The following is a 19916-nucleotide window of genomic DNA, read 5'->3' as shown; positions in this document are numbered from 1 at the left end:
CTGTCAAGCTGCTACATTGTTCAGTCAGAACTGGTCTTCTGTCCCGCACGAAAAATAGTCCCCTACTACCCGTATGAATATTATTAAATTACGAGCAATATTTACATTGGTTAGCATTTGGTGGATTCTGAATAGGTAAGCTTTGTATCTTTTTATTCCTAGTGCCTCCACTAAAATAAAAAATAAAGAAGCATTTGTAATGACATCTGAACTTTAAGCGTCGTTTCATCCTTGAAATTCAGCCAACACTGATATCAGGAAAATGCACAGTAGATGCTTCATTGCAGTTCAAATAGAGAGACAGATAGATAGATATATAGATAAAGAGACAGTAGTAATAGTAGTAATAATAGCACGTCATTTAATTTTGCACAATAACATTGTAAAAAAGGTTAAGAACAACGCTGAGATTCTCATCTTAAAAAATATTGTATCACAATTAAATAGATTATAAGGCACTCCGAAGTTTTCAATAAGTAAAGAGATATTCATACATGTGCGTAAAAATCAAATAACAATATTACTAAGGAAGCAGTGATTATCGTCCAGGTGTCTCCCAAAAGAGAGATAAACGCCCGTCCTAACGACTGAGTTTCTGAGACACTCCTAGATCCCACCGCCTCAATCCATATACTGTGGGTCTACATAGTCCCCTACTCAATACAAATATTATTCTGAATTATTAAAGAAATAAGCGATACGGCAGCGTAGAAAACCATAATGTGTGTGTATGTATATATATATATATATATATATATATATATATATATATATATATATATATATACTATATATATATATATATATATAGGTACACAAATAGATAGACAGATATATACATATATATAGATAGAATATAGATAGATAGATGTATATAAATATATATGTGTGTATATATATGCATATGTATATATATATATATATATATATATATATATATATATATATATATATATATATATATATATATATATATATACACTACATACATATGAATTTTTACTCACATCGGGACCGAACCCCTGTATTTCAAATGAGAGGCCTGGCCGTTATAAATAAGTAAATAAATATGTGTGTGTGTATATATATGTGTGTGTGTGTGTGTGTGTGTGTGTGTGTGCACAGAAAAGCAGTATGTATGTTCACGCGGTTGTGTTTAGTTACAGAAGTATGTACAACGAACAAAACAATATAAGACAAAACCCAACCCCTCTTCATCAGAGGTACCAGACGCAGGTTCTACCCTCATACCACGGAAAAAAAAAATACAGAAAAAACCTAGTAAAAACTAGTCTGTAATGACGATAAAGCCAGCGCACATAGCGCCACAAACAAAGACCCTACAAATGCTTAAGAATCAGATAATGGCAAAAACTCAAGGGTAAAAAATGAGAGAGAGAAACCCCACGAAAGCCAGGCTTGCTATGCATTGACGACAAAGAAGGGTTGCCTTATTCACCTCGCTGAATGCTTTCGCCACTTCCTCTACGCTGCTGTCTTTTGTGTAACTTGCCCTTACATGGATGCAGCCCTTCTATGATTATCACTTTTTTATTTACCTACATAAATTTCAAACTAAATTCATATCTTTGTGCTTCTCGAGTACGGTACTAAGCAACCGGAGGTGAAAGGTCACTGTATAATGAATGACATATACAGCCTGAAGAAAGGGGTGTGCAATAAATCTTATTACATGAATAACATCAATATTTAAAAATAAAACGCGCACACCAACACATACAGTAAACAAACATATATATATATATATATATATATATATATATATATATATATATATATATATATATATATATATATATATATATATAGACATATATATATATATATATATATATATATATATATATATATATATATATATATATATATATATATATATATATATATATATATAAATGTACTATATCGATTTCCCATGCAGGAGGTGGCTACAAAAGATGAACAAGACGATGATCACAGCTGTATTCGTTATCTAACTGCCGATTCATCGATGAAACCCGAGGGAAAAATCCACAATATTATAGGCTTTTTACACTTGCGAAAAAGGCTAACCAACATCACGTCAAATCCTCTCTCTAGGTCTTCTGTCCTTCTTCCTAATATTTCCGAATTATAGCCCTTTCACCTAGTATGCTAACCTTCATTCTTTCCTCCGTGACACAATCGGTTAGCGTGCTCGGCTGTTGACCCAAAGGTTGGTGGTTCGTGCCCACCCGGGGGCGGAATCATTTCCATTAGCTGGCCCGCTGGTATAGTGGTTGGTGTCGTGGTGTGCCACTCATATGTCGAGAGTTGTCGTCTTCCCCAGTGCAATGAAAAATCACTGGCTCTGTATCATGATCAGTTACTGCTGCAGTGTGGGGTCTGCGGTGGGAGGTTGAAACCAACATTCTTTGAAAGCTTGAATTTCAAGTCAATGACCCCTGTGTGCTTGTTCCATGTGAATAGGTTTCATCTACTGAAATATCATTAATAAATAATGAACAAACCATCTCAAAACACAATGATTCATCCCATCACCTACTCTAACCCTTTTATCACTTCTTTGTATATCTAAATTTCTACTCTTTCAATTCTTCTTATTCCACATACACTTTACAAGCAGTTCACCTTAACAACCTCACCCTTGCTCATTTTATTTGTATTCAGCATTCTTTGATAGGGAAAAGTTGTTCAACACTTCCCTCATGCATTCCCTTTTTGGCTTTGTCTGAACATTCAGTCTCTTCCTAATCTCTTTCACACACCCTGCTAACTTCTTTGCTTCACCTATTCTGTGATTCATCTCTTCTCCCATCCCGTTATCCTTTATATCTCCCTGATGCCTAAGTGGATCAACTGCTTCTATTCTCCCGTCGTTTATATCGACATTCATTGTTCCATATTCTTTGTTTCCATTTACCTTTCTATCTTTACTCTTACTCACATTTCCTCACAACTCTCTTGACTTCCGAACACTTTTAGACTTTTTCTTTGGTTCATACAGTTTTTCTTCACTATCTTCACTATCCCCTGTCAGAACTTCGTCATCTGAAGAAGAATAATTCCATGTTCCATTTTGACTCATTTTCTTATTACATAAATTTGCACATGTATCTGATTTCGTTACTAAGACTTCTCTCAATTCTCCTCCTAAAGGATTCTAAAAGGTCAGTGAGACAATCATACACCTTTTATCAGAAACCACTTTTACCCTAAATCACTCTTCCATTTCTAAAACACGCTTTGCTGCTAACATAAAAACTTTCATTCACTCTCAGTAGCGTATCTTCTATAGCATAGATCACCAAGACCCTCCACATCGCACTGCCTTTATATCTATTCAATCATAAGCAATTTTTTGGTCCGTGTATGTCACACAGTTTTCCACTTAACTTTCAAACTTCTTACATAATTGTTTCACAAAAAAACTCGACCCTAACATAGTCTCCGATATACAAACACGCGTCTGTTCTTGTTCCATCATTCCTGCTCTGATTTGTCTGTTCCTTTTATTTTATACAATGAGGCAATCATTCCTCTTACCCATTCCATAGGAACCTTTCTCCCAACCAGATATACCTTGTAACCATCGGTCAGCATTTCGCTTACACTACTGCTACCTTGCTGCAAACACCCACTTTGTAATCCCATCAGCTTTTGGTTTTTCCATTTTTCATCCTCTTGACTTTTCTCATTATAATATGAAAAGCCTTCTGCAAACATTTTCAAACTTGTATTAATCCTCTGTATTCGTGTATTCCTTCGATCTCTCTTATACAACAAACATTCAAAATACGAGTTACTCCACCGACTCGGGACTGCGTTCTCTTCAGACATATCTTTATTTGCATCCATCCGCTCATTAACATTTCTTTCTGTGTACATTTTCCTTTAGAAAAATTTATAGTTTCTTCATGGGATAGTAAAGAGTGCTTGTATGTACAGGAAATGGAGGAACGTTCCAAAATGGGTTAAAACAGAGTTGAAAGGAAGGCTAATTATGTAAATAAAGTGAATACATACATATATATATGTTTATATATATATACATATATATAATATATATATATTATATATAAATATATATATGTAAATATATAAATATACATAATAAAAAACTATTAAAAAGGAAACGCTAAAGATATCCACCTGATCAACCAGAGCACTGGATATTATTTCATACCTTTGTATATAATCTAGCTTCATTATTCCAGTTTTTTCAGACGTTTATCTGAGACCCATCTCTCTGGGTATATGAAGCACTATATGAAGGAAAGATTGTAAATCTTGTGGTGCTTTGCTGATTAAGACGGCACCCTAGGCGTATTCTAATCCTGTCGTATAGCCAAATCTCTGGCAACAAAGAAGTCTCCCATCTTGCCAGGTGTCTTTGGTGGATGGTAACTTTAAAGGTTCTCAGTAAGTCTTTTTGGGATGAGGTTGCTAGCCCCAGCCATTCTCCACAATCGACTAACTACTAGGTACCAAATTCATTGCTAAAGTTCAACAGACACTGGTTTTTTTTCAGGAAACGCGCCTAAGCCGTTCATGTGCACAACATTTATAAATACACTATGATAATCACTATAAATATACTCTCGCACAAACGTACATACATACATACATGTATACATGTATTTCCTACATAACTTTATTTCTAACATCATCTATTCTTATTTGTTTATTTTAAGTTTAGCTTTACATGCAAACAGTTGAAACAATTATAGGTCTGTTTAACCCTGGAAAAATAAACAATTATGAAAAATCACTAATCATGAAAAAAAGAATACCTAGATTTCAACACATCCAAAAGGGACATAATATTTCTGCAACGGAAATCAAAAGTAAACTAAACAATTGCTTAATTTTCCCTTATTTAAAAGGTAACTTTGCCGTCACATATGAAGTCCATTAAAACTTTTCCGACGCTTTCCTCTCTCTCTCTCTCTCTCTCTCTCTCTCTCTCTCTCTCTCTCTCTCTCTCTCTCTCTCTCTCTCTCTTTATTTTTTCAGGGTTAAACAGACCTATAATTGTTTCAGCTGTCTGCATGAAAAGCTAAACTTATAAATACATAAACATGAATAGATGATGTAAGAAATAAAGTTATGTAGAAAATACCTGTATACATGTATGTATGTATGTTTGTGTGAGTCTATTTATAATGATTATCACAGTGTATCTTGAAATTATCTATAATAGATCTTAGGTTTTGGTTGTTAAGGGATATTAATTATACCATGTATATTAGAATATTATCTTTCCAATAGAGAATTCTTTGTAAATTTAACTGCATTTCATTCATGTAAAATCAATCGTGGCACAACAAAACCATAGAATAATAATAATAATAATAATAATAATAATAATAATAATAATAATAATAATAATAATAATATCTTTATTAGTATTATTTAATCATAACTAATACTAGCAATGCCTCGTTTGTGATTATTATTACTAAGCCCTGTCACGCAAGCTAATTTCAACACAATATCATTCATAATATACCCTGCATAAATAAAAAAAAAAAGCATGTTTACCGTAATATATTCCAAATTAGAATGTATTTGTGGACTGAAGGTTCAAGGGAAAATGAGCCTTCGTGTACGAGGAAATACGGTCGCATATGTGTCAGCGATGGAACCTCCGTCCTTGGTGCGACCAGAGGAAATAACCGGATTGGAGATTACCGGCATTTAATCAAAACCGGACGCGAATAACAATCACTGGTGATTGTTGTGCGGCGTTATTGACGCAGAAATGACGACGAGAAATAAATGGGAATAAAAAATGTTAATTAGTAATATATGTGTGTGTATGGAGTTAACCGGTATCAACCGGTTTACGCGAGGCTGGAACTTGTTCGATTTTCAAAGCTACTGGAGACAGACGTTACGTTACGCCACGGAAAGTTTAAAAGAGGAGTTTCGGTTATTTGCTCTGTGTAGATTTTCCGAAACACAGCACACTCTTTTAGGAATTATAAAAATCATGTAAACAAATTACTCTAATTTTGGTCGTATTTCTATTTTCAAAACTGCGAATTCAAGAGAAAAGTAACAGTTCAAGCTACAAATATTTGCCAGACATTTCCATTTTCACGTTTTACCTAATTCTTTGCATTATCAAAAACTCATATTAATTTATTTATTCGTGATGAGGTCAAAGATTTTAAACCACCCGTTCATCAAGGAATTGTGAGAATTATTACAAATTACATTTGTAGCTTAATGATTGCATAGAAATCACAGTGAAGTGATAAGCTACATATATATACATGCATATATATATATATATATATATATATATATATATATATATATATATATATATATATATATATAAATTTTATATATATATAAGTTTAAGAGGTAATTCTACCATGCTCTAACTCCTCCGAAATCATATCTGAATGATGAACATACAGTAGCATGAGTTTCCTTAATATCCAGTTTGGGAATATCATCGAAGGGGTATTATAAATGATAAATGGATTGATATCTAAGTGTGTCGAAAAATCGACAGTACCCGCCAGCGATTTCCAGTCAACGTTCAAAACTACTGAGTCATATGTACAACCATTTACAGCTTAATGGGTATATACAGTATATATATATATATATATATATATATATATATATATATACTGTATATATATATATATATATATATATATATACTTATATATCTGTCTGTGTATGTATGTATGTATATATAAATACATGTATATATGTATGTATATATATATATATATATATATCTGTCTGTATATATGTATGTATATATAAATACATATATATATATATATATATATATATATATATATATATATATATATATATATATATATATATATATATATATATATATATATATATATATATATAATACACATATATATATAGTATATATATATATATATTATATATATATATATATATATATATATATATATATAATGGAAAAAATCTTTTTAATTACGCATTCGAAATAAAACCATCATATTTTGGGAGATCACATTTTTCCTCTCTAATTAATTAGACCAATGACATCTGTGCACAGGCTGGTAAAACGTTTTCCCGGCGAAATGAATCTGTAAAAAAGATAATTATAGATATAACTAGTAAATGACGATATATTTTTAAAAAGACTAAAATCATGAAGAACCTGATAACTGTAAGTCAAAGATTCAATAAACCAGATATTACAATTCTGAGTCACTTTAACTGAGACATCAACCCTCACTGCGTAGGAAAGCAAACAATGCAGAGTTTGCGCTTTAGTTGAAGTGTCTCAGAATTGTGAGTAATATCTGGACTGTTTATCAACATAACCCTCTTTGATTTACCAATATCCATTCTTCTGGTGATTTTATCTTTTTCTAGTTAAATCTTTTTCTAGTTATGTCTGTAATTGGCTTATTTTTCAGATTCAATTCGCTTGCAAAACGTTTTACCAACCTATGCACAAATGTCATTGGCCTCCATTGATTGGAATTGTGTGATTTCTCCCAAAACATGATTGTTTATTTCGATATGACTAGGCCTCTATACCATTCATCTCCAGAATATCATATGCCCTGCGTTCCTCTTTGATTCCCAAAATTACTGAATCTTTTTGGAAGGTGGGTTCTTCGTCACTCAAGAAATCCATGAACATATTTTCATTTCTTGCATCAACTGAGTCCGATTCAACACATTCGTACCTGACTCGGTCTTTTTAAGAGAAATAAATTATCCTGCATCAACAATTCCTCTAAAAAAAAAATCTATTCTATTATCAATTCAATGGAAGAACGCAAAAGCGAGCAACGCCGGCTGAAAATTGAAAAATTTTTTGGAACTTTTCATGAATTTTATAGCGCCATTTTTGGGACATTACAGCTTCATTAGAAATACGTCAATCACAGACTTGACTGTTCCGAATTTATGAATTCGCGTCACTTGAAGCTTTTGTCAACGGAATGAGGAAAGAATTCCGTCATGGATTTCTATCACTCATTTTTATAAACGACTGCTGTTTAGTATTCCGTTTTTTCCTGACATATTGTACAATATCAATATTAATAAAAACAATAATAGTAATGATGATTTCCCTCCCTACATTTTCCCAGTTTTATGGTCTTTTGAAATCGCAGGTTTTAGCAAAATTGCTACTTGTAACTATGCAGATGTTCACAATAAAAAAATAATTAAAATTAATCCGTTTAATTGTTTAGTTAGACTAAAAACTCTCTCTCTCTCTCTCTCTCTCTCTCTCTCTCTCTCTCTCTCTCTCTCTCTCTCTCTCTCTCTCTCTCACCTGGGAAAGGCGCTGCAGTGACAAAGATGGCCCCTTGGTGCAAATTTTGATTCGTAGCCGTAGTCCTAAAGATCAGGAATAAAAACAGAAATAATGTTAGAATTACAGAAGATATTATTATAACTCAATTATTGTATGTCTTACAGATATGAAGCACTTTGAAAATATATAGAAACCACAGAAGCTTTTGGCAGACTTGCAAACTCAACCGTTAAAATATTCTAAGAGTTAACAGTGGGGCCGATGGAATCATCCTAACCTAGGCAGACTAAAAGTTAATGTTTTAGGTAAATTGCACTTTTTTCCTTAACTAGAGGAGTTTTTTATATTTTGACAACAAGGGAACACCACTGCATGGACATCGATGGTGCTCCACAGCCTCTTTTAAAGAATTTCTTCGATACTGATGAATATTACTCATCAAGCTCAAGGGCAAAAGAAAATTTCGTAAATGATGTTTATTTCTTATACAATATTCAGTATAATGAAACCATTACATAAACGGAAACACCTTGACCATGATACCAGACAACATAATTTGAGCAAAAATAGACGAAAAATAGGAAGTAATCTATTTTAGGGATTTTTCCGTCACCTGAGCGATAGATGATTTTCAGTGCTGTACTCTTCTCGGAAGAAAGTTGGAATGACATAAGGGGCTCACAGAGGCTTTCCTTTCCACATCACAGTCCAGTTGAACGGTCAGTAGCGAAGCACTGCCTCCAAAATTGTCAGACACATTGCTCAACAAAGTCCAGAGGAGAGTGATAAGGGTAAGAACTAAGAAACATTTTAGAATTGCTAAAGCTATTCGGGCAACTTTATACAGCACTTGTATTTTTTCTGAGGACGCAAAGTCTTATAAGAAAAATCTTATAAGAAAAATCTACACAATAGGCAGTTGCTATGAGTTACCGTTTTTTTAAATTGCACTTTTAATTAAACTCTTGCATTGAAAGAGATCTTCTGATACGACTCGAGGCCTTGTTGAATCTACAGCAAACGATCCCATACCATAGGTTTTGCATAATCTGAGTGTTTTCATTTTTTGAGGAAAGAACATCTTCAGCGTCACAGGCAGGAGCGCTTTCCCCCCCTCATCATAGTCCTATTTTGTTGCTGCTTTAGGAACACCATATTTTCAAAACTACTAAATTTGTTTTAGGCAAAAATCCGGAGGAAACCAAAATTCCTTTCAATACCTTGAAAGGAAAAAGTCCACCAAATGTTTGTTGGACTGGAGAGGACTTTTTTTGAGGATGTTGACTAAACTGATGTGTAGAAGTAAGGAGATAAAATAATGATAATATCAAATAATGATAGTAATGACATTTTTTGTCTTTACATATCAAATCCCAAAACAAAAACTATTTGCAATTCAAGTTTGTTTTCCAGATCATCATCCCTCCCTAGACTCATCACATGTTTATTTTCTTCTTATCCAAAAGCGTCCTCTGCAGCAGCACCTTTGTTTGTAATCATTCGGGAGATTTTTATCAGTCTTATACGACTGTTTATTTTAATCTATTATTGAGCTAAGGCACTAGTATTGCAAATGGGTTTATTACTTGGCACCGCGTTTTCTATACCAGTATCAAAATATACATCTGTCTTTATTTGCAGTCTCTCTCTCTCTCTCTCTCTCTCTCTCTCTCTCTCTCTCTCTCTCTCTCTCTCTCTGTGTGTGTGTGTGTGTGTGTGCGTATGTGTGTGTGCGTAATAAATAAAAAAATAAAAATGCAACTATGATGACGGCGGACATACGTAATAGTCTCAGCAAGCTCAAGAATAAATAGAAAAGTAGATAAATAAATGAAAGGACCACCACTTCCACCGATAGATCTTAGAGCGATCCTGTCTTTGAGTAAAACGGTGGAATGAGGGTTAATGGGAAGTGAAAGGCATCGGAAACTAATAAAAAACTCAATTAGGATTTTTTTCCCCACCACCTTTGTTTCAATCCCCTTTCAATTCATCATGAACTTAACCTGTAGAAGAAACACCCGTCTTTCTTACAATCCCTCTCTCTCTCTCTCTCTCTCTCTCTCTCTCTTCAATTATTCCAAAGAAAAAAGATTGTTTTCTTCAACGTACACGGCCCCAAACCCGTTTTTCTGAAGTAGATGTCACAGCTGCAAGGGGTATAATGAAAGGTTTGTCTATTCTTCAACATTATGGCATCAATTTGGTGTCAAGTATTGTCATCTGGCACCGCGTCACATCAGGGAATATGTGAGTAATTATTTTCACTTTTATTCATATTCCTGAATTATATTCCATGAGTAAGTCAAACGATAAAACGTTGCCTTTATGCAGATTGTTAATGAACAGAGCAAAATGAAGCTTTTGCGAATTATACGTAGATGTATACTTCAGAAAGAGTGCTTTGATAAAATTCTTCTAGGAAATTTGATTTGATTTCCAACACACACTAATCCCCTCCACCCCAGTATTTCAAACACTGTGATTAAGGTAAAAACACAATATTTTTCCTCTGAAATTTCAAAGGTTGTTTTGGATGTCAGACATCTCTCTCTCTCTCTCTCTCTCTCTCTCTCTCTCTCTCTCTCTCTCTCTCTCTCTCTCTCTCCCACACACGAGGTTGATTAAACGTCTTGACGAGAACTCTTTCGGGAGGATATTAAAAGAAGAGATTTTTGGTTGCGTAGTGGCGGCTTTATTTGATGGGTTGATTATTGTGCGTTGGTTTTGTTTTCGTCGTAGTTGTTGTTGCTGTTTTTATCGTTTCAGTAAATCCTTCATCTGTGAAGTCAGTTTTCATAAAGCATATTCAGAAAAAGATACTGATCCCCCTTAGATAAATAACAAAATTATTTTACTATTATTATTATTATTATCATGTTGAAAAGGATAGCTGCATTGTGCGAATTGATTTTATATTGAGTTTTTAAATTTTCCTTCTAATTTCGGTGGATTTAAAGAGCGTTGTACAACAGAATTTTACCCTCTGAAAAAGCAGGCTACTGAAACCTGGTGTCGTAAATTAGCAGTTCTAACAGGGTGTTCTTTTTTGATGTCTTCACCAGCAGATGGATTCTGGGTTTTCTGGTACTTCTGTAGTTTTTCTGTCGACATGTTTCGACCAGTCCGTTGGTCATCTTCTGGACGGTTGGGATGAATCTGAAGACACGGGGCGAGTGTGGAGGTATGTATAGGTCATTTGAGGCAGTGCTGAATTCTCATTGGCTGCTGGGAGGGATTATCTCCTTGAGCAAAGCCTTCTCTCATACTCCGATGGTTGTGTGCGAGCACTGGAGTACGCATGGGAGAGTTTGGTATTGGGAGGGGTGCTGCCTGCAGATGGACACTCCTGATTGGCTCATTTACCAGGGATGTCGGTGGGCGTCGCCCTTCGTGCCAACATCAGGAGGAGGTAGGTCTCCTGTGTGTACTCAGCCTGGGCTTCTCTCTCCCGATGTGTAGGGCTTTCAGGAGGTGTAGGCAGCAATGGTCAGAGATAATGTCACTCCTTTTTATTCTCAGGTTATGGGCGGTCCTGGCATGATTATCAACAGCACCCTCCTCAGAATGGCAGGAAATCCTCTCAGGTAGGGCATTTGTATTGGCAGACCACGTTGGTTTCCTTCAAGGGATCCTGCTTGGGGAGACCAAGGTTATTTTTCGTCAGCAGGCTGTTGATTTTCTTATTCTTGTAGAATATAGTGTGTTTAATCTCCTCAAGATCAGATGGACTGATGGAGTAAGGATGGCGTTGAGTCCCTTGGCTAGCTGTTAAGTCAGGGCTAAGATTTGGCTAATAATGGGAGCGCAGAGGGTCGCCTTGCTTGTGTGTCTTCACGTTCCCACATATGTAGCCAAGATCGTAGTCACCCACAATCAACAGTAAGTGGAGGGCGTTGGAGGTAGCACTGGCTGCTTATTAGCCAAACCCCAGCCATGACTTACCAGCTAGCCAAGAGACTCAACACCATCCTTACTTCATATGTTCCTGGTGATCACAGCCTGAAGTCCTCAGCAGAGTTCCTGGAAGCCCTTAGAAAGCCCCTGGAGGAATCACTGCCTCGAGGACATGGAGTCCCTCTTCATGAACATACATGTCAACAAAACAATCCAAATAATTTTGAATCGTTTACACAGGGACCCTACCACTCCATCATTGAACATCCCCAAACACGCCCTCCATGCCCTTCTGAAGATATGTACAAAAAGGCCCCTTTCTCCACACACAGGGCCATATGTACACCCAAATCGACGGAGTAGCAATGGGTTCTCCCCTTGGAGTCCTCTTCACTAATTTTTGTGTGGGTGCCATCGAGCAGGTTTTCAGCAGTATAATAACATCGCAAATGTACTTATGGTACATTGACAACACATTTGTCAGCACTGAGGCAAGTGAAGAAATAGAGCTTGAGACATGCCTTCCACACTCACAGCTGTCTCAGCTTCACAACTGAATACAGCTGTGATCATTGCTTCCCCTTCCTTGACATCCTCGTCAAGCAACAGAAGGAACAGTTCACCACGAAGGTGTATACAAAACCTACGAACCTGGTCTGAATGGAGAGAGTGAGTGCCCCAAGAGATACAAGCAATCTACCATCAGCACCATCATCAGAAGAGCTCTCTCGCACTGCTTATATTGGCTTGACACCCATGGAAAGCTGGAACATATTCCCAAGATTCTCGTCGATAATGGACATACAAATCAGGATGTGGAAAAGTGCTTTAGAGGGGTCATGGATAGATGGTACCATCAGGAACCTCGCCTTGACACCTCTGATGACATCAAACTCTTCTACAAAGGAAAATTCCACAAGGGATATAAAGATGATGAGCACTCCCTCAAGACCATCATTGAAGGCAACATCAGCTCATCCAATCCTGAGAAGAGGGTTAAACTCATCATATTCTACAGGAATAAGAAAATCAGCAGCCTGGTGATGAAAAACAACCTGCCCCCCAAAGCAGGCTTCCTTGAAGAAAACCAACATTGGTATGACTACCATGAGCTTCTCCGAGAGGATTTCCTGCCATGCCCAAGAGGGTGCCATTTATAATCATGCCAGGACCACCCATAACCTGAGAATAAAAAGGAGTGACATTATCCCTAACATAGAGATAATAGATAAAATGACTGACCATCGTCACCTATGCCTCTTGGAATTCCTACACATCAGAAGAGAGAAGCCCAGTCTCAATACCACATCTCAATACCACACAGGAGACCTTCCGCCTCCCGACATTGGCACGAAGGGCAACGCCCACCAGTATCCCTGGTGACCAAACCAAACAGGGGCGTCCATCTGCAGGCAGCAACCCTCCCAATACTACACTCTCCCATGTGTACTCCAGCACTCGCAAGCAAGAGCGCACACAACCATTGGTGTATGAGAGAAGGCTTCACTCAAGGAGATAATCCCTCCCACCAGCCAATGAGAATTCAGCATTGCCTCAGATGATCTATATATACCTCCACATGCACCCTGTGTCACAATTACTGTGCGGCTCTCATAGCACTAATCTCTCTCTCTCTCTCTCTCTCTCTCTCTCTCTCTCTCTCTCTCTCTCTCTCTCTCTCTCAAAGAGAGAATTTTTTGGCAAACATGAGCGGCAGCGAGCGATAGCACCAACCCACTCAGCGGCAGCTGATCATCAGTGATGGTGATAATCTTTGTTTCAGTAAAGCAGAGCATCATCTCCCTTATGGCAGTGAGGGAATCCCTCTCCCAAAAAATATAAGCATCCATCTTTCTTCCATCATCATCTCTCTTTCCAGGATCTTTTTTTTTCTTCCCACAGACAGGCGGCAATGTCCATGCAGTCATGGACTCTCTGATCCAGTCCACACCCAGTGTAGCAGCCATTCCATGCTCAGCTCTAACGTCTCCAGCCAAAATGGTGGCCAAGAATAGAAAGAGGATGATGTCTTCCTCTTCTTTTTCAGAAGCACCTGAAACAGATCGACCTTACCTTGACTCTGCCACCTCTGAAGAACAAGAAATTTTTTATCGTAGTCACCAAGAAGAAAAATAAACAAGGAGGATGACCAGCACACCCTGCCCACCCTGAGACCAAGTATTTGATTAATCCCCATAGGTAGTAGCTCTTATGCTTTTATTAAGGATCTGGAAAGCCAGGGTAAGATTCTCAAGGTAAGTCCTATCGTACGAGGAGATCTGTTACCACTGTCAAAGGATGAACAAACTGACGCATGGTTGAGTAACAATCCTCAATATTTTAAAGTTTTAAACCCTGATGAAAAACACATCAAATGTATATTATGCCATTTTAACCAAAAATCTGACACTGAAGCTATTCTGGACCATCCATAGGTTGCACAGGCAGAAAGATGCCTCACAAAAGGTACAAATACTGAAGGAAAACAACAGAGAAGATCAACCTGGGAGTATGGGGGCACCTTCCCCATCACTGACTTCACGCTGGAGCCACTGAGATGCTACAATTGTCAGAGGTATGGACACCACAGCAGTGCATGCACTGCCCAGGCAGCATGTGGTGTGTGCAGTGGAAGGCATCCCACTCGTTCAAGGCCGGAGAAGACACCAAGGCAAGGTGTCCAGCATGCAAGGGCAGCCACCACGCCTGGAACAGGAAGTGCCCTATAAGGCTGTAAAAGATAGACAGGCTCAAGGGCATCACACCCAGAAGTCTCTCCCCAGCCGACAGCAAGCCAGACCCTGCCAGACAGCCCCAGCAATCACCCACCAACAGAGGCCACAGTCTTATACAGCAGCAGATAGTGGGCCTCGAATGACCTCCAAGGTCACACAGTTGGCTCAACCACCCTAAGCAGCCTCAGAGAACAGAGACCTTGTCACACAACAGACCACACCCAGACCAACCTCACACACCCAAGAAACCATCCATGTGCCTGAGAAGGAGAATCACCTTCCCAGATCCTCCCACTCTAACTCCTAAGCCCACCACCTACATATGAACTTCTCCCAACCCCACATCCAGAACCACCGACCCCAGCTCCCCAAAGCCATACAACCCTGTTTCCCCTCCTCCTCCTCAACCCCAGAGGTACAACATCCACCCAGAACTGAGGAACAACAAGTACATTGCATATGCCTAAGAGTTCTCCAATTTCCTCATCTGTATGATAAGAGAAATTTGCCAATCTGCGTGGCATCCAGTTTCATGACGACATCACCAGACATAGTCGGCAAGTCTCTTGACACAGCGACAGGACTTTTCACAGATCCATGCCAGCAAGTAAATAACAGCAGTGCAAACTGTGCTGCAAACACAGCCAGTCAGCTTCATCCCCAGTGCCAGAGTTAGGTTCATCCCTAGTGCCAGGTCAGTGCCATTACTCAGAGCACACCCAGTGCCAGTGTCAGTGAAATAAGAGACACTGAAAATGCAAGGGAAGTAAATGAGTGCAGTGATACACATACCATGAAAATTCTACAGTGGAATATTCTGAGTGCAAACTATAAATACACATTCATACAAGCACACACACAAACACAAAACTATGACATAATACTGTTACAGTAAATACTTGTAATGGAAAGTGCCAAATTCTCATTTAGTAGATACAAGGTCTACAGAACACCACGCACTGGCACAAAAAGAGGTTTAATCACACCTGTTAAAAACACAATTCTGTTTGAGAAAATAAACAAAATTCAGTGTGAGGAAGACAAAGAAACACTCAGCGTTAAAATCACACTTGCCAACACTACACTCACAATACACATATACAGGTCTCCAAACAGCTCTCTTGAGGGCAAAACACTTTTTAGCATGGCAACACGAGAAAACACTTTAATTGCTGGGGACTTTAATGCACATCACCCTTTTTTGAACTCACAACAAATAATCCAACAGGTCGACACCTACACCAAACATGTGAATTCCCAGAAGTGTGTCTGCTAAATAGTGGAGTGCTAACTCATCTAAGATGAGGAAGGCTGGACCTCTCCTTTGCAAACTCACACTTAAGGGAGCAAGAAACATGGAGGGTGCATTAAACCCTCACAAATGATCATATAGCCATTGAAATTGGCCTATGACTAAAAAAACTGCCTCCCATACCACCTCCACCCCCCAGAGAGATGGAACCCCAAGTTTGTCAAAGAGCTGTTTTTGGAGCACCACAACGATATGGGCCATGGAGTACCTAGAAAACCCATCAAACAACATAGAGCTCTTCTATGAGGAGTTCATAGGCAAACTTAGAGAGGTAGAAAATCCCTCCATGCTAAGGCTCAAACAAGCGAGGACCAACCACAAGGATGCATGGTATTACTGTGAGAGAGTTAGAGAACTAAAGGCCAGAGTCAACAGAGTCAGAAAACTCTTTTGGCAATATCTATCAGATGATATGCACAGACTCCTCAGAGAGGCAATAGCCCATGCCACAGCAGAGACAAGAGAGATCAAACAGCAGGCATGGTATGAATGGTGTGCCAACATTAGCAGACAAACACCAGTGACCCAGATCTGAAAATTCCTTGTGAAAATTTCAGAAAAGGGCAGGACAGTGCAGAGCATCCATCCCAACCCACAAGAAGAAGCCAACAACATAGCCAGGAACTTTGCAGAGAGAACAAAATCACTAGGTGAAGAGAAATCAATGCTGCCTGCAACATGCCAGACAACACAGAAACACCTTTCATCACTGAGGAACTAAACAGTGCACTCAGCAAGGGGGGAAAAAGGACACAGGCCCTGGTGCAGATGCAATCACCTACAGCATGCTGAGACATCTAGGCGACATATGCAGAGCACACCAGGCCGAAAAAATGGAGGCCACAGGACACGCAACCAATCCCAAAGCCTAAGGAGCCAGGCTAGTACAGGCCTATATCTCTCATCAGCTGCACAGAGAAAGTTGCTGAAATAATGGTCCTAAGCAGGCCCATATGGAAGACAGGGCCCTAACACCCTGGGCTGTATGCCTATAAGGAAGGGGTTGGCACCCATAGGTGCCTCATGAATGCTCTGTGTGCCATAAATAGCAGAAGCTCCATAGTGGTCTTTCAAGGCGTAGAAAAGGCATATGTGTTGGCAAATGCAGCAACCTTCCTCTCTTCCCTAGTTCAGAAGAGGATCAAAGGCAACCTTCTTGCATGGACAAAAGGCTATATGCACAGCAGAGAAGCCAGGGAAGTGTTCCAAGGCAGAACATCAGAGTACTACCCTCTTGAAAATGGCATTCCCCAAGGAGGTGTTCTAAGCCTTCCTGTTTAATGTCCTAATGAAAAATCTAGCCTGCCTAGAACTACCACAGGGAGTAGAGGTCTTTATGTACACTGATGACATTTGCATTGTCAGCACAAGCCCTTGAAGACCACTCCACAAGATCAAAGAAGACTCGCAGCAAACAGAGGACAAATACACACAACTGGGACTCAAGATCAACATAAACAAGACAAAAACCATGGCAATAATGCATGGTCAAAACCCACCCAACCTTATGGTGAAAGGAGACACCATAGACTTGGTGGACATTTACATATACCTTGGAGTCTACATTGCAAACACACTATCTCCCAAGAAAGAGATACAACTCCTCCAGGCCAAAACAAGAATGGGACTCAACATCCTAAAGAGGATCACAACTCTGCAAGAAGGAGCCACATATCATCTGCTTAGAAAATTCTGCATGCAAACCATTAGGGCGTAAGTAGAATATGCAGCACCAGTCCTGACAAGTCTCAGGAAGGATCAGCAGCAGAGGCTGGAGGTCATCCAGATGAATGCCATGAGATTAATGCTGGGGACCCAATGTGAACGAGAATATGTCTCCTGAGAGCAGAGACACAGTTATAATCTCTCACCCACAGGATACGCCAAAGAAATGCTGCCATACTGTACAAAACATCAGATCGACAGAGATGGACCGCGGAAAAATAAAATGCATGCATGCATAAACCTGCATGAGGAGCTAAATCCTCTTAACACACACGCTGGCAGTATATTCCAGACCCTGAGACAACTAGATATGCAGGACACAGTGAAAGACATGACAAAGGATGTCCCATCTGAGGGATACCAGCTCCCTGGGTCAAAGACCCAGTGCAGTATAATTTTACAGTACTACCGGCAAGCAAAACACCATGCACAGCATCACAGATGAGGACTATGGCAGAAGAAGCAATCAGGAGCACAGCAGCTGAAAACACATATTACATGGATGGATCAGTTGATCCACAAGTACCTGCAACGACAGAGGCGGTGGTCGCCCAAGACTTCAAAGGAAGCAGGAGTCTATCCAACAATGCTTCCATACTACAAGCCAGAGTAATGGCAATTTTCAAAGCCTTAGAAGATTCCATTCAGAAAGAAGGGCACAAAACAGTACACACCAACTCCAAAGGATCAACCTTCACACTCAAAGCGACAAAGCCCAAAGAAAATGTGACACTGATATCACCAATTAAATTAGTGGCCAAGTCACATCAAGTTGTTGGCAGGAGGGTCATCCTCAACTGGATACCTAGTCATGGGGGAATCCAGGGAAATGAAGAGGCCGACACCCTAGCCAAAAGTGCTCTCAGCTGCAGTACAGTGAGCATAAAGGTGCAACCATCAATCACGCAACTAAAAGAAATGGCAAAAAGACATGCCAGACTTCAAGAAGAAAGTGAAGTGCAACGGCACTACCAACAAAATTCGAGAACATCCAAGTGGTACATGGATGTCACAAATTCTAACCCCCACAACATCACAAAGCAAACCACCAGAAAACTCTCTGTCATCACACAAAGGCTAAGGCTAGGATATCTGTGCAGCTGGAAACTGATTGGGAATGAGGACATGCCATGCCAGTACTGTGACCGAGCAGTAAACCAGTCCCTCGCACATTACCTACTGGACTGTCCAGAGATGCAGTTTCTCAGATCGAATCTGACTGAAAATGAGCAGACACCAGCACAGATCACCAGACACATCTCAGGTAAAATAGGGATGCATGGGAATCTCCTGATGTCCCACTGCCCTCCCAGGTAAAAGGGTACCCTTCCAGGTAAAATGGTAAGTGAGACAGTAAAGGCTGTCCATTTCTGTTTATGAGTTTTTTTTCCAAGCCACCTTTCCCTCAAAAACAAGCTTGCTTCTTTTTCCTTCTCAGTCCTCTCCCACTATGCTGAGACTCACTGCTATAAAGCTTCTCTCCTACTGATGGGTACCATAAGGTTCAAAGGGGTTGAAATCCTGTCTGTCACCTTCTTTCATCTTCACCAACTAACTGCCAAAAGCACTGTTTTTTTCTATTTGTCTTTTCACAGATTGACCCAGTTACAGGCTGCTCCGGGAGCAAGAGCCCATGCCACCACAAGGCTGGTTTAATCTTAAACAACAAACCCGTGTCTCCAGATTCATCTCAACAATTCAGAAGATGACCAACGGACTGGTCGAAAGATGTCCACAGACGAACTACAGAAGTACCAAAAATACCCAGAATCGATCTGCTGGTGAATCATCAAAAAAGACAACCCGTTACAACTGCTAAAGTCTATGGATTTACGACACCATGTTTCAGTAACCTGCTTTTCTGCAAAGAATAAAATTCTGCTGTACAATGCTGTTTAAATCCACTGAAATATGACCAATATTGACTTGCAGGAAAAGCAAATTATAAGGAATATTTTAA

The 19916-nt window shown here is 38.9% G+C and overlaps 1 protein-coding gene across 3 annotated transcripts in view; it reads right to left on the bottom strand.

The window, feature by feature from the left end:
- LOC136855625 (zinc finger protein 385D-like) overlaps positions 1-19916 on the bottom strand; it is a 1128591-nt gene that overhangs the window by 963522 nt on the left and 145153 nt on the right. For all 3 annotated transcript variants that reach the window (XM_067132760.1, XM_067132764.1, XM_067132759.1), the window contains exon 4: positions 8306-8370. The gene's annotated coding sequence lies outside the window, so the exon portion shown is untranslated. The remainder of the gene's footprint in view (positions 1-8305; positions 8371-19916) is intronic.

The sequence above is a fragment of the Macrobrachium rosenbergii genome, chromosome 32 (assembly GCF_040412425.1).
Source record: "Macrobrachium rosenbergii isolate ZJJX-2024 chromosome 32, ASM4041242v1, whole genome shotgun sequence".
NCBI classification, from domain to species: Eukaryota; Metazoa; Arthropoda; class Malacostraca; order Decapoda; family Palaemonidae; genus Macrobrachium; species Macrobrachium rosenbergii.
Note: the sequence above shows the minus strand (reverse complement) of the source record. Positions and strands in the feature narration are given on the sequence as shown.